The sequence below is a fragment of the Suncus etruscus genome, chromosome 2, assembly GCF_024139225.1.
Source record: "Suncus etruscus isolate mSunEtr1 chromosome 2, mSunEtr1.pri.cur, whole genome shotgun sequence".
Taxonomy (NCBI): domain Eukaryota; kingdom Metazoa; phylum Chordata; class Mammalia; order Eulipotyphla; family Soricidae; genus Suncus; species Suncus etruscus.
The window spans coordinates 29,112,116-29,126,324 of NC_064849.1; the positions used below are offsets into that span (position 1 = coordinate 29,112,116).

Sequence of the window (14,209 nt, forward strand, 5' to 3'; positions counted from 1 at the left end):
ATTGATTTCCTGGAAATTTTCTTCCTGGATCTATGGGACTGCAATGATTCTTAAGTTGTTTCTGTTGATCTTATCATAGACTTCTATTTTCAACTGTTCCCATTCTTTGACTAATTTTTCCATTGTCTGTTCATTTGCTTTAAGTTTTTTTTTCCAATCTCTCCCGCTGCATGGAATTGTTATTTCTCATCTTCCACAGCACCAAGTCTATTCTCAGCTTCTGTTACCCTGTCCCTGAGCTTATCCTTTTCATCATTCACTTCGTTTACTGAGTTTTTTAGGCCTGTTAGTTGACATGTTGTTTCAGTTTGGAGTTTTGTGATTTCTGTCTTCATATTTTCTTGGTTCTTGTTAGTGTTCTGTTCAACTCGATCCATGGTTTCTTTGAGTACTTTGAGCATCTTCCATATTGCTTGTCTAAAGTCCTTACCTGAGAGATTGATTAGTTGGTTGGTCATTATCTGGTCATCAGTATTGTCATCTTCATTCTCTATGTCTGATGCTGGCCTGCGTTGTTTCCCCATTGTCACACTTGTATTGTGGGTTTTTCTACGTGTTGTGGTTGTATTCATTGGCTAAATAATGTAGGCAGCCACACTCCTCTGGCTCCACCCTTTTTGGGTGGGTCGGCTTGCCTTCAAGGGAGGGGAGTCCTCCATGGATGAAGTTTCTCACAGGATCAAATCTTAGGCCTGAGCACGCAGCAAAGAAGACAGTCCGGAGAGAAATGCTGGGCTTCAGTGATCCAGCACAGTTCTTAGTGTGATTTTTTTCTTCTTGTTGCAATGGTGTTCTTTCCTTAGAAAGAGCACGTGGCTGTGTAGCGAAAGAAACGTGCTTTTCTGGAGCCTCTTTTTGGCCCACTCCCAAGATTTTCACGCGACAGAACAGGAGACAGACACATACAGGTTGCACTCACAATTTTTCACAGTCGGGCCCCATTGGCAATATAATTTATTTTTTTTAAATACCATAATGTGTGATACATAAGAGTTAAATAAATAATTGTTATTTTTGCTATCATTATTATGTTGAATTTTAGAATTTATTAATTTATAAGGCAGCATTTGACTATAATTTAATATATATGGAATATTTGTTACGAAATATAAAAACTTATAGTTAAAAAGTTTATATCCTTTTTGGAAATATGAATATACTGTATCATATTCATATATAGTATAATTGTGATTTTTTTCTACTCGGAGAATGACACTTTTTGTTTGTCTGTTTTTTTTTTTTTTTTTTGGTCACACCCAGCAGTGCTCAAAGGTTACTCCTGGTTTTTCATTCAGAAATCTCCCCTGGCAGGCTCAGGGAACCATATTGGATGCCAGGAATCAAACCGGAGTTGATTTGGCTGAGTTGTGAGTTGTGAGTTGGCTGCGTGCAAGGCAAATGCCCTGTTGCTGTGCTATCTCTGTCCCGAGAATGACACTTTTTATGCATTATGCTTAGCAATACTTATGCACTTATTTTTTAGTTTAATAAACAAAGTTTGTTTCATTGATTTCCTCTACTTTCTAAGAACATGTACCTCAGTGCCATTTACTTTTTCATTTTTCCTCTAGAAAAGGATCTTGTGAAATTTTTAAATGTTGCTCATGTATATGTCTGTGCTCTCAACTTAGAGACAAATCCTTGACTCTGGGTTTCCTGAGAAACACTATTGGATTTTCTATGGATTACATGGCCTCAAAGATAAATACACACCATAGAGCCTACACAAAATGATCTTTAAATAAATATGAATTGCTTAATAAAAGCTAAATAGCATTCATGCAAGAAGCAATATCTGTGTGGGATTTTGAAAAGATGAAAGGATTTGAAACCATTGTACCAAATGCCTAAAATATCCAAGGTAAGAGATATATCAAAGAGTATAAGTGGAAAAACACAGGAGACACAGAATGTGATAAAATCTAAAAGGGGACAGGTTCACTTAGAGAAGATGGTTATATAAAACTCCTGAGATTGTTTTGAGAGACTCAGTTACTGGAGAACAAACAAATATACTTGGTTGATAAATACAGAATTGAACAATGTCTGGTCATTGTCTTGATGTACTTACTATGCCTTATGCTTTAACATATGTTTTTTATTCTATAAGTAATTCAATATACTTCTGCAATATGACTGAGTATTTTGAATATGATTCTACCTCTTTTTATGGTTAGTGTACCAATATTAACTTACATTGTTACATACTCCAGAACAGGAGTTTTTGGGTAACATAGATGATGAAAACAGAGGTCTAGTAAGGAAGGATTTTCTGCAACACCCAGCCTGTTTGCATTGAATTACTTTAGAAATTTGGTCTATTTTAAAAAGACAACAACAAGAACAACAACATCAAAATGTATCTTGAAGAAGCAAAGCTTCAAATCAAAGAGTACAATTTTAAATAACAGAAACCACTAAGTATAACCATAGCAGCACACAGATGATAACCTATGCTCTCACCAAATCAGAAGCGTTTGACTGAAATAACATTCTAGAGAAAGGTGAAGTGAAAAGAGTTAAGTACTCTATAAAATAATGACCTTGGCTGAAATAAACACAGGTTTGTAATTGAAATTTTATTTCTTGCTTGCACTGGTTAACAATTTGGATAATGCTCCATAGGATACCAAAGTTGAAGACTTTAGGAATTGCCTTATCAGTGGTAGGAATCAGGTTCCTCACTGGTAAGAAAAAAGTTAAAAATGAGCAAAAACTTGAAGTCAGAGGGAGTCTGTGGTCTGAATTAAAGTTTGGGACATCGTCATAGACTTGTTCCTTCATCTTTTTTGTTTGTTTGTTTGTTTTGTTTTTGGATGACACCCGGTGGCACTCAGAGGCTACTCCTGGCTATTTACTCAGAAATCACTCCTGGGGGATGGAGCGAGCACAGCAGTAAGGCATTTGCCTTGCATGTGTTCAACAAAGGATGGACCCTGGTTCGAATCCCAGCATCCCATATGTCACCTGAGCCTGCCAGGAGTGATTTCTGAACACAGAGCCAGGAGTTACTCCTGAGCGCTGCCGGGTGTGACCCCAAAACAAAAAACCAACCAAACAAAAAAGAAACCACTCCTGGCAGTCACGAAGACCATATGGGACGCTGGGATTCAAATCACTGTCTGTCCTGGATGGGCTGCATGCAAGGCAAATGCCCTACCACTGTGTTATCTCGTTCCTTCATCTTTCCTCCACTAAAGGATCTTGTGAGCATTCCAAATGTTGCTCATGTACTCTCAACTATTTAATATGTGCACAGTTGGAGCAAAAATGGAACAGCTATAACTACATGAGCATATAATTCTTAGAATCCTACATTTAGTGTCTTATTCTATATGTTATGAGAGCCTTGAAACAACATCCTAGCAACAATGAGCACATATTCTACCCAGATTTTGATTTCAAAATTTCGTTCTCCAGTTATTAGTACCAAGGTTTTATGGGATAAGAGAGTAAGGATACATGAAATATAAGATAAGTTTTAGCATCTTTTTTTTGGGGGGGGGTCACACTCAGCAGCGCTCAGGGGTTACTCCTGGCTCTATGCTCAGAAATCACTCCTGGCAGGCTCGGGGGACCATATGGGATGCCAGGATTCGAACCACCATCTTTCTGCATGCAAGGCAGACACCTTACCTCCATGCTATCTTTCTAGCCCAGAGTTTTAGCATCTTATAGTACCAGAAAGCAAAGAATTATTTTAAAATGGTAGTATGGAGCATTTCCAAGGAACATAGAGCTAAAAAAAAAAAGTTCATAAATAAATTAGGGCAAAAAAGATAAGTAAAATAACATTGTATTCTATTAAACAATGCACAGTATAACCCAAAGTAGGATAGGCATAAATAAAAACATAAGTATATACATATAAACATAAATTAAGCATATACATATAAAATAAGTATACATTGATCCATAGAACATAAATAATTGACTAAAGTAAATGACTGAGGGAGGACTGACCATGCTTTCTTTAAAATAATTTAGGATGCTATTCTTAGATACTATACATCTCAGAAAGTGTGTTTTCATCACTTCCATATTTTTTTTAATTCTGAGCTAATTTTAGAGGCCATGTCCAAAGAATAGAAATGAAAAGATCAGAGCGATGGGGACCAGAAGAGATTATGGAGACACATCAAAAAATGTGACAGAATATCTAGATGGGAGCCTGGAACCAACAAAGAACATCAATAGAATAACCAAATATATATATACATACATACATATATATATATATGAAGTTTAGTTAATAGTAATAACCTAGTAATGATAGATAATCTAGGTAATGATAGATAGGATCTGAGTGTGGTATAGAGCAACTCTGTCATATCTTTGCAATTTTGAATATGCATATACTTCTCAAATAAATTTTAAAATAATTTAAAAGTTAGAAATATAGAAGTTCTGGTATTTGGTACAGCTTACCTACTGGGGACCATAATTAATCCATTTTCTCCAAAAGATAGATAGAAAGAATTTATTGCTTTCTGAACAGAATAAGATGACTTGAGAATTTAGGATCCAGTTCAGTATTGAAAATGGCAAACTGGGCTAAACCCTCTTAATTATGGTCTTCCAGGCAGTATCACATATTGACATTTTTTGCAAAAGCTTTTCAGTTTTCCTTTTCACAGGAGTCACCACTATGTACAAAACAGAAGCAAGACTCCTGAATTTAAGAGACAATTTTAAGCGTGAGTTATAGGAAGTTGTTCCTTAATGCCTGCCAACATAATTCTAACTACTTTTAGTAGCCATTCAGATTCATCATGATTAATCACAGCAAACAGATGCAACATTTTATAATCTTACCTTTGTAATAATCTTTGTAAGATTATGCTGGTCATTTAGCCACTCAACCTTTGGTACTCTGTACTCCACTTTATTCCAATGACTCTTATTCCACTGACTGGCAGCATCTAATTTTTAGATAAGACTGTCCCCAGAAATCTAATCTCGACAAAGGAACAACTGGGTTGAATTTCTAGACCTCTCACTCTTAGCACTTGACATAGTTCTGCAACTCTGAGGTGTATAGGTCCCCAGGCTTCTCCTGCTATACAAAACATAGGCAGTAAATTAGAATGTTTCAAGCAGTAATTAATCTGGGACTTGGATATTTCGTTTCATTTGGCAACTTGCATTTGACTTCCAGTCAACACAATGGCATATTTACATTTTGTGTTAAGCAAAGAGTAAACTCTGGGGGGTAAGATGGAGGGAGTATAGCTCAGAAACAACTTTCCTCCCTCCCAGTACACAGATTTACAACAGAGCTGTCTGCCAAATTAAGGTTGAGGCAGAGACAAACTGTTTAATTGGCACATTGCAGTTACAGGAGTCACTTATTGCAAATGGCTTTGGAGACGACAGGAATCCTCTGGTTACGTGCCAAGGATTCAGGCTGTATTTAAACCATTTTAACACTGATAATTTTCTATGCTACATTTATTTTTCAGTTGAACCTGCTTCTTAGTCACAATTATTTAGAAAGACCCTCACAGCATTCTCAAGTAAGCCTTTTCCCGCCTGGACCCCTGCTTTTGTCTTTTCCATTTCATCCTCTCACTTTCTTCCTGTGATAATCATCGCAGAGGGGCTTCGCTCAGCTTCTGTTTTTGTGCAGCATTCCCAATGGTGAAGCCAGCAAGAAGGTTAAATTAAAAAACAGATTTATAGCATCTTGGCAGCAGGCCACTAGCTTTGGTGGCACATAGTAAGAGATGGAAGCCCTGGGTTTCTTGTATTTTTTTTTTTTCTGGAGGCACATGGATGTAGCAGGAGTTAGAAAAGCAATTCTCTCTTGTCGGTCTCTGTCAATATCACTCATGGTGAATCCCTCTGGCAGCTATCTCCTTCCAGGTGATAGGAACAAACAATTGAGATCTCAAACTGGGATAGAATTTTTTTCTTGACTGCTTGGCTAAGAATGATTACTGTAAAGTCTAGTAACCTTGGGGTATTAGGTAGATTTTTTATTCACTGAATTATTTACTCATTTGCTCTACCAAAAGACAATTGTCTCATTCCATTGCTCTACCATAGATCAAAGTCCCTGAGTCTCAAGCAGAATAGTTTTTAAGATTTCATCAGGTTTCATTGTATTTGAACAGTTTTATTTGGTACAAGGGGCTTCGTTTTGAGGAATCTCAATTTTGTCCTCTGTAGAATATCCCTTCTGAGGGCTAGAGCGATAGTTACAGGGGACAAGGCACCTGCTGTACTTACAGCAGACCTTAGTTTGATTCCTGGTACTGCCTGGTCCCTGGAGCTCTGCAGGGAATGACTCTTGAGCAGAGAGCCAGGAGTAGCCCTTGAGCACCTCTGGCACAATCAACAAAAATATCTGCCTGGATGGGGTCAGAGCAGTGGCGCAGCAGTAAGGGCATTTGCCTGGCATGCGGTTGACCTAGGACGGAATGCAGTTCCATCCCTCAACATCCCAAATGGTCCCCCAAGCCAGGAGCGATTTCTATGCACAGAGCCAGGAGTGGCTCTGAGCATCACCGGGTGTGGCCCCAAAACAAAACAACAACAACAACAAAAAAAAAAAAAGAAAGAAAAGAAAAATCTGCCTGGGCAGCCAGAGAGATAGCACAGTGGTAGGGAGTTTGCTTTGCACACAGCTGATCCAAGACTAATGGTGGTTCAATTCCAGGCACCCCATATGGTCCCCCCTGTGACTGCCAGAAGCAAATTTTGAGCCCAGTGCCAGGAGTAACTCCTGAGTGTGACCCAAAATCCAAAAAAAAAAAAAAAAAAAAAAAATCTGCCTTAAAGTTTCTATGTAAGATGAGATAACATGTGTAAAAGTGCTTTATAAGCCATGAAATTCTCCGTATGTGTAGAGACACCCTCCTATTTTGTATCTTTCTCTCTATCATCCATGTCTAGAAACCCCTTTTATTTTTTCTTCTACTTTCCTGAGGATAAGGTATACAGCAGCCTGGCAAAACTATAGAAACCAGCTATTTCTTATTTTGTGCAGCCAACTTTGTTAATGAATATTGATCACTGATTTTGTTAACTATTTATAAGATAAACAATACAAAACAAAACAATGAAAAAACGGAGGCTTTCTGTATTGATAATGCTATGTGAAACCATCCTGATTGAGGGAGAGGAAAGTACGTGTTTTTTTTTTTTTTTTTTTTTAAGTTTTATTAGGTAAGTTGCATCCTTGTTACAAAAAGTTTCTAACACTCACTTTCTGTTTTGTTTTGGGGCCACCACCAACAATGCTCAGAGATGACTTTGGGTTCTGCACTCAGAGATCAATCCTGATGAGCTCTAGGGAGCTTATGGTACATCAGGACTCAAACCTGGGTCTAACATGTGCAAGTCAATCACCTTTTGAAACACATATAGAATTGAATTTATCTTCTGCCTCCCCATTGCTTTATTTTATTAATGGTGAGTGAAAAAATTTTCATAAGTGATGAATCAGTCTTAGTCAACTTGACTATAAGGGAGAAGGTTTGTCTCTATTTCCCCCCTGACCAAAAACAATCACTGAAGAATTTTTATATTTTTCTCTATTTTTTCTTGCAGTTATGACCACCCTACTGAAAGCTTACCTGGTCTTTAACAGTGCAAAACAATATTTATCTTATAACCTTCATATAAAATAAAGATTCTTATTCAGTAGGTTTGGGATATGAGTCAAGATGATGCAGTTCTCACAAGTCCTAGGTGGTTTTCATAATTCTGAACTATGGGATTGGATTTGTGCAAGAGGCTTAGTTCTGAGGAATCTCAATATTTTTCCTCTGTAGAATGGTCCCTCTGAGGACTTGAGCAATAATAGTTCAGGGGACAAGGTACTTGCTGTGTTTACAGCAGACCCCAGTTTGAATCCTGGCACTGCATAGTATCTGGAAGAACAGGATGAAGTACTCCTAAAGCTGTTCGTTTTGGATTTAGTTGATGTCTAAGTGATTACATAGGGATTATAAATTACTGTATGACTGTTTCCTTGAGACTGAGTTGATGCTTCGAGTACTATAGACCTGTACATTAAATTGCATGTTTAATATGTTCTAGCAGCATGTCTAGATATATACTCAAGACTGAAATAACAAAGGATCAGTATTTTTCTTAAAAAGACCATGTTAGAATTCCTTGGTTATTTTTAAAAAGAAAGGTAAGTTCTCTGGCAGGAGAGATAGCATGGAATAAGGTGTTTGCCTTACATGCAGAAGGACGGTGGTTCGAATCCTGGCATGCCATATGGTCCCCAGCCTGCCGGGGGCTATTTCTGAGTGTAGAGCCAGGAGTGTCCCCTGAGCGCTGCCGGATGTGACCGCCCCCCCCCCCCAAAAGAAAGGGAAAAAAAGAAACAAAAAGGTAAGTCCTCGGTGTCACTAAAAACATATTTTTTCATTGTTGGTGGAAGACATAAGAAAGCTAAGGAAAATTTGAACAAGAAAGAAGTTGCTATGAAACTGAAATTGTATCTGAAAGTTTCTTTGAAAAGGTGATTCTTGCTGTAATTTTTTTAATAATGTTAATGAGTGCAACATTAAAATGGAAGAATTTATTTAAATTAAATACATAGACATGTTTAAAGTTGCAGATATAATACAACAAAAGCAAAGAATTAAACTCATTTTGGTTTTGGAAAAGTGAAGTTTTGTAAGATTCCAATGTACTTAACAATTAATATTGATGTAAGCATCTATAAATTTATGTGATTTGTAAAGCACATAAATAAATATTCAGAATTAAAATAATTGCTATCTTTCCATTCTTCCCAACAATTAAGAAAGAAATAATAAATAATAATTTTGCCTCTAGAGTAACTGGTTGTGGTGTCATTGGGAGGAATTTTGGAGAAGAAAGGAAGGAGAGCAGTCAGAGAAAGTGTGAGAGAGACATCTCAGAGACAACTTCTGCCTCAGGTCATGTCAGCTGTCCCCACCTAGATCAAGAGTTTGACTTGATCTCTTGAGCTCTATTGTCCTGACAAAAGGAACAAAATAACTCTATTCAAATATATCAGGACCATTTATGTAAATCTCTTGTTTTATAAATCTCAGTTCAGAAATATGAGCATTTAGTTATGACTTTATCTTCTTTAGATTTGGAATTTCTTTTAAATTGTGATAGTTTTATGATAGTAACAATAACAATGTGTTATAAGGCACTATAGAGAAAACTTTCCCATCATTTTAACTAAGGGTTTCTCATTCTCCTTTTCATTCTCAACACCAAATACAGAAGTGAATTTTGAAGCACACAGAAGTATAAATGTTGAACAAGTTACTGCTCTAACCTGAGTGTCCTCATCTTTAATACAAGGACTAAAATTTTATCCACTTGGACATTACTTGAATTCACTGTCATTAAGTGATGTGATATCAGTGAGAAGGATAGTATGTCCGTGGTATATTGTTGGTGCTTGGTTGTTTGTACTATTACTCTGAGTAATTTTGGCTTCTAAATCAGAATGGGAAAAAGGACTCCCCAGACCATGTGGAGCTGTTTCTTTTTTGTATGGAGATGATATGACAATTGATTTGTTTATTTTGGGGCCAAAAGAACTCAGTACAAATATGGCAGGGACATTTCTATAAATCTCTTTGTTTTAAACCTCTGTTCAGAATTATTACTCAGAGTATTTAATTATGATTCTACCTTCTTTAGACCTAGACTTTTAACTATTATGATAGTTACTAAGCAATTATGGTAAAAGTTAATTTTATGTTAATGAATGCTTGGTATTTTTAAAGTTCTGTACTTATACAATCCTTATACTAGCTTGTAGATAAGAAGAGTAAGATAAAGGTGTCCTCAATGGAAGTTGGAATCACATGTACTTTTTTTCATGAATTTTTTGCATGTTACTATCTTTCATCTATCTTCATATTAATAATTACAATTTCTTCTTCCGTGTGCACACATTGCCTATTTTTCCTAATGGGTTTAAGTCACCATATATTTTCCTGCTCTATTTATATTTTCTTGAGCAGAAGAACACAATCATTGTTTTTAAAACATGGAAGAAATATGATCGAGGGTAAGTCCTGCTACCACTCACTCCTGGATGCTTCAAAATCAAATTTCTTTTGATAAATTCCAGTCAGTTTGCACAAAGCACTGAATCATCCCTTCATCTCTTGGCTGGAGATTGTAATCACTATTATGACTTCCCTGTTTTCATGCTTGCTCCTTCCTGTTCATCTTTCATGAACAACCTGATGTGCCCAATTGTAAACCAGATGTTCAAATTTCCATAATGAAAATCTTCAGCAAACATACATCACCTTTATTTCTGACCCAACAGATTTCGACCCAGGTTTAAGACACCTTGCCAGGTACACTCTTTACCTACTCTCATCTTCTTTTTACTATCCTTTTTGATGTTAGGGTTCTTCAGAGACATCAAACAAATAGAAAGTATGTCTATGTAGAAAGAGATCCATTGTCACATGAAACTGTTTTATATAATTTAAAAGACTGGTGGTGTTAAACAAAGGGCTAGAAATCCAAGAGGATTAATGTTTCCAGGTCTGAATCCAAAAGATATCTATTATAAAGAAAGGAAGAACATATGTTAATATGTTACTGACGAAGGAGGTCTTTGATAAGAATCTCTTATTCAGTGGAACCTTGTCTGAAATTCTTTTCAAGTCTATAGCTGGTTGATTGTACCTTCAACATTATATAGGATAATGAATTTTACCCTGTATAAATGAGCTTAATGGTGAATCTCATACCAAAGAACCCTTACAGAAACACCAAATAGTGTTTGACCAATTCTCTGGGTACTCTGGGACCCAGTCAGATTAACATCTAAAATTATTCATAAGCTCTACTTAGCCAACACTCCTTTTGTTTCTAAACCACTTTTCAATTTTTTCTACTATTTAGAATTTAATTTCAATCTTTTTAGAATGTAAGTTCCTCCTGGGAAATAATTCTATGTTTGTTTGAGGACACATGGTGATTCTCAGGTCTTACCCCTAACTCTGCTCTCTGGGGTCACTCCTGATAGGTTTAGGGAAACACTTGAAGTACTGGGAATAAAAATCTGGATTTTCCATGTGCAAGTGCCCTACTCACTGTACTATCTTTCTGGCCCTATATTCTGTCATCTTAACTGACTTTATCCTGTGCCAGGAAGCATGTCTGCCATCTGTAAATGGTACAAAACTCAATATTGTAAAAATAAATAAGAGGATTAAACCAACCATTATTAAAATGTTCTTTCCTAAACCAAAAGCATAGCAACTTAACTGTGGCCTTATATCTTCACACTTCAAGTAAATCTGCTTAGGTAGCATAGGCTAAGATATTATAATCCAGTGATCCTTGCTACCCAAAGAATTTCCTTTAACTCTAGTCACAAAAAATATGTCCATTCATATTAATTTGCTAAGGGGTATTTTGACTGCCATCTTGAAAGATCCGGTGACCATGAAGAAAGATTCAGAGAATGTTCAATGTAGAAAGGAACTTTAAGATCATTAGATCCAATAGTTCTTACAATTGTTCTGTCATCTAAAAGATCTGAAACTCATAGAAGGAAATATTTTTTGTGCAAAGTTATACAAGCAATTAAAATATCCCAAATTTAGTTACAGAATAGACATATTTTTGTGGACAAAATTTTGAATCTGTGAGTACTGAGTATCCTAGTATTTTCACAGTTTGGTGAAAACAATGTATGTATAGGAGTTTTTCTATCCAATCTAAAATCAACACAGAGCAAAACATAAGAGCAAGATATGTATCACAACAATATTTGCTATTAATAATAATACATATTAGGAAATACTATTTCATATTGCAGTCACAGACATTTTATTTAAGATGGTGCATTTTTATTTTAACTTTATTTAAACACCATGATTATTTAAACACAAGTTTGCCTATAATACTGAATTTTATTCCCATAGTATTAAGTTCTTTATGATTAATTTCTAATCACACTATCATACCCTTCACCCATGCATATTTCTGCCACCAATGTGTCCAGTTTACTTCCTACCCTCCCATTTGCTGTCTTTGGGGAAAACCATATTCTTCTCTTTTTATCTATTTTAGACATTGCACTTTGCAATACTCTGTGGGATATATATATATATTGGTTTTCGGGTCACACCCGGCAGTGCTCAGGGGTTACTCCTGGCTGTCTGCTCAGAAATAGCTCCTGGCAGGCACGGGGCACCATATGGGACATCGGGATTCGAACCAACCACCTTTGGTCCTGGATCAGCTACTTGCAAGGCAAATGCCGCTGTGCTATCGCTCTGGGCCCTAACTGTGGGATATTATACCTATCACTTTATTTCATTTAAGCACCCAATTCTTGTCCAAAGTGATAATTTCTAATTATTATTGTGATAGTGCTCTCTCCCTTCATACCATAACTACATTCCCCCACTAATTGTCTATGACATGCTTTCTACCATGTACTGTCAATTCTGTTCCTTGTCTCTATTATCTCTGGATATTATTACCGTATTATAATTTTAACATCCCACAAATTAGTGCAATCATTTTATGTCTATGCATCTCCCTCTGACTCATTTTGCTCAGCATAATGTTCCCTAGCCATTCATAAATAATTGAATTTCATGACTTCATTTTTATAACAAATGTTAGTATTACATTGCATAAATTTACCAAAGTTTCTTTAGCCACTCATCTATTCTTATGCATTTGGATTGTTTCCAGATTCTGGCTATTGTGAATAGTGCTGTGAAGAACATAGAAATGCAGAGGACTTTGCTACATTACATTTTGGTGATCCTAGTGTACATTTTTGGAAGTGGTATTGCTGGATCTTATGGAAGCTCAATTTCTTTTTTTTTTAGGAATATCCATAGTTTTTTCAAAAATGCTGTACCAGTTGACATTCCAACCAACAGTAAATGGTAGTCCCTCTCTCCTGAATTACGCCAGCACTTGTTGTATTTGCTCTATTTAATGTACGCCAGACTCTGTAGTGTAAGATTCCATACCATTATTGTTTTTATTTGCATTTCCCTGGTGATTAATAACAGGAGTCATTTTTATGTGTCTTTTGGTCACCTGTATTTCATCTTTTTAAGTCTGATGTCTATGCTATATCTCATCTTTTTAAGCCTGATGTCTATATCATCTGATATTGGGATGGCAACCCAAGCCTTTTTAAAGGAGTTGTTTGCTTGAAGGATTGTCACCAAACCTTTGACTTTGAGTCTATATTTACTCATATTACTCAAATGTGTTTCTTACAGGCATCAAACTGTTGTTTTCAATTTTATGATCCATGCCCTGGTTTGCCAGTCATTGCCAGGGCATCAATTGGCATGCCCTGGTTTGCAAGTTGTTGTCAGGGTAGCTTGAAGCTTGTCCTTGGATCCTTCATTGCCAGAGTGGCTCAAAACATGTTCCTGGTTTTGATGATGGAACCCAAAGTTTGGAGGTGTATGGGTAATCTTGGAGCAACTGAAGCTTAAATCAAATGAATATGAAATCTCTTTAAGATAAAAGCCCACATGCCATCTGTTCAGGTACTAGGTATAAATGGCTTCACACCCTAATCCCACTGGTAAGTGGGTCTGGAGCAGGGACCATTGCAGGAATGAATCCAAATCAGACAGGTGAGAGAAGAACACATGTCCAGGGACCCGTCCACCTTGTGGAATGAGAGGAGGAGACTGTGGAAGAGAGGGAGCCATTTTTATTTAGGGTGAAAACCTGTTAACCCTACATAAGTGTGAATGAAAAGTTAACTTGTTAGGGGAGATACCATGATCACGAAGGTGATTTCCCCAAGGCGAGCCTTATCCATTGCACTCTGGATGTGCTGATCCCTGGGATTTCTCCAAATGTGGGAAACTCAACCGCATAATTTGTGGTAGTGGGGGACTGCATTCACTCTCTCCCCTTTAAAAAAAAAAGGAAAAAAAATAAGTTTAGAACGTGGTGACTAATATCAATTGCCTTCATAGCCACAAAAAATAAACAATGAAAATAAACATGTTCACAGCTGAAAATTAAGAAATAAACAATCTAGGCTAGATGAATAGAGCTCAGTGATACTGAGTATATGCTTTTTTCAAGAAGCTCAGTTTTCAGTATCTTGTTCTACATGGGTCCAGAGCACCACCGAGTATAGTGCTGTACACTGCTAGTGCAACCTAAGCTCTCCACCTCTAACCCCAGAAGAGATCAGAGATATTTGTTCTTTGTTGGTGTAGTTCTTCTTCTTGTT

General features: G+C 36.7%; 1 non-coding gene across 1 annotated transcript; it reads left to right on the forward strand.

The window, feature by feature from the left end:
- Positions 1 to 13,719: 13,719 nt before the first annotated feature.
- LOC126002855 (U1 spliceosomal RNA) lies at positions 13,720 to 13,884 on the forward strand. The gene has a single exon (XR_007493471.1). It is a non-coding gene; the product is annotated as a U1 spliceosomal RNA (small nuclear RNA).
- The last annotated feature ends 325 nt before the right edge of the window (positions 13,885 to 14,209 follow it).